This window comes from Pituophis catenifer, unplaced genomic scaffold, assembly GCF_029215685.1.
Source record: "Pituophis catenifer annectens isolate HBS135680 unplaced genomic scaffold, rPitCat1.0.hap2 SCAF_4, whole genome shotgun sequence".
In the NCBI taxonomy this organism is placed as follows: domain Eukaryota; kingdom Metazoa; phylum Chordata; class Lepidosauria; order Squamata; family Colubridae; genus Pituophis; species Pituophis catenifer.
This window is the reverse complement of record NW_027256884.1, coordinates 125,044,462-125,046,643: the sequence shown is the minus strand read 5'-3', so window position 1 is coordinate 125,046,643 and position 2,182 is coordinate 125,044,462.

Here is a 2,182-nt window from a genome sequence, read left to right as displayed (position 1 = left end):
ACACAAAGGTCAGTTGATCGTCGCATGCACACGCGTGCCAGAAACCCAGAAGAAGAACGGGTGACACCGTGCGTGCCAGGCGACATGGCTTCGTGTGCCACTTTGGGCATGTGTGCCATAGGTTTGCCATCACGGCCCTAAATAAAACTATACTTTTCTCAACTGATGGAACCAATTTAGGGGTTTAAAGATTAATTCAAGAGGCTTTATTTCATCCCGGACAAATGACTCTCCCAATTTTTTTCTCCAGCAATGGAGTGCCCAAAACTCCAGGACTTAATTGTTCTCACTCAGGAAATTCCTCCTTATTTCCAGATTGGATCTCCCTCTAAGGAGCTTCCACCCATTGCTTCTTGACCAGCCCTTGGATGCTATGGAGAATAAGTTGACCCTCTCTTCTCTGGGACAGGCCCTCAACTAGTGGAAGGCAGCTGGCATGTCATCCCCAATCCTTCTTTAGGCCAAGCATATCTAGTTTTCTAAAGCAGGGGTCCCCAACCCCTGGTCCGTGGACTGGCACCGAGCCACGGCATGCTAGAAACTCAGCCATGCCAACAAGCGAAGCTCCATCCGTGGGATGCCGGCAGCACATGGAACCATGACCCCTTCGGTCCGCTGCAAACCCTCCACGGAACCAGTCCCTGATGGCCAAAAGATTGGGGCCCATTGTTATAAGGCAGGGGTCTCCAACCTTGGCAACTTTAAGCTTGGCGGACTTCAGCTCCCAGAATCCCTCAGCCATGTATCTGCAGTCCATACAAAGCCTTTGATTCAGTGTGCATGACAAACTACTGTTAAAACTAAGTTCTTACGGCATTTCTGGATCTACATATGGTCTGGGGGGATTTTTTTTGAAAAAACCAGGGGGTCTCCAACCTTGGCAATTCTGGGAGTTGAAGTCCACAAGTCTTAAAGTTGCCAAGGTTGGAGATCCCTGTTCTAAAAAGCGGTCCTGTGGGCGTGGCTTATTTTGTGGGCGTGGTTTGATGGTCATGTGACAATTCTTTAGGATTTAACAGAGGTACTGGTCTACCAGGCTTTTAACTGCTTGCAGAGCTGTACCGGTCTACTCATTTGTTTTTGGAGGCATCGGTCTACTCATTTGTTTTTGGAGCGCACTGGTCTACCACCACACTGCCTTTTAACACTGGTCAGCTGTAGGGCGGCCCTTTGAAGCCCTGAGGCAAGAGTTTAAACAGTTTTTTTCCTTCTAGCCGATCAGCTGGGACTCGGGAGGCGGCGAATAGATTGGGGGCGGGGCCAAATAAAAGATAAGAATAACACGGGGTGGGAGGGCCCAGCTCCCGAACAAAGAGAACCGGTTTGGTGACGTCATATTGTCACCGCTACCGGCTCGGCCGAACCGGGCCGAACCGGGAGGAACCCACCACTGGTACCACCGCAGTTGAGCCCAACAATTTATGTTGCTGAGCGAGAAATTTGTGAAGCGAGTTTCGCTCCATTTTACGACTCTTCTTGCCAACATTCGCTAAGCGAATTGCTGCAACTCTTCAATTAGTAACATGGTCGTTAAATGAATCTGGTTTCCCCATTGATTTTGCTGGTCAGAAGGTCGCAAAAGGGGGGGTGTCACATGACATTGGGACACCTCAACTGTCATAAATATGAGCCAGTTGCTGAGCGTCTGAATTTTGATCACGTGACCATGGGGATGCTGCCACGGTCATAAGTGTGAAAAATGGTCGTAAGTCTTTTTTTTTTTTTTGCAGTGCCGTTGTAACTTCGAATGGTCACTAAATGAACTGTTGTATTTCGAGGACTACCTGTACGGTTATCTCCTTCTCACAACACACTAAGATTAATCCCTGTTGACTAAATTTGTGCTTTTCAAATTTAGCTGCACAGGCTCACCTGGAAATCATCATTATGATGATTTAAATCACGTTTCCCTGAATGCAGGCGATATTGTTTTTAAAGGAAAAGGAAAAGAATGCCTGGTAGCTTGACTCAAGACTGAAGTCCAAATTGTTTTATTCAAGATTAAACTCTTCCGTGCCTGGAGGCTTCCAGTCCACCTGCCAGGAGAGAACATGGCCGACAGAGCATCGCAGGAAGTGTATAGGGTTTCCATAGCAACCTCCTAGCAGCCAAAGAAGCACTAAGAAGAAAGGAAGGGAGAGGAAAAGAGAAGAGCTGTGAGATTTTGGGGAAACCCTGGACC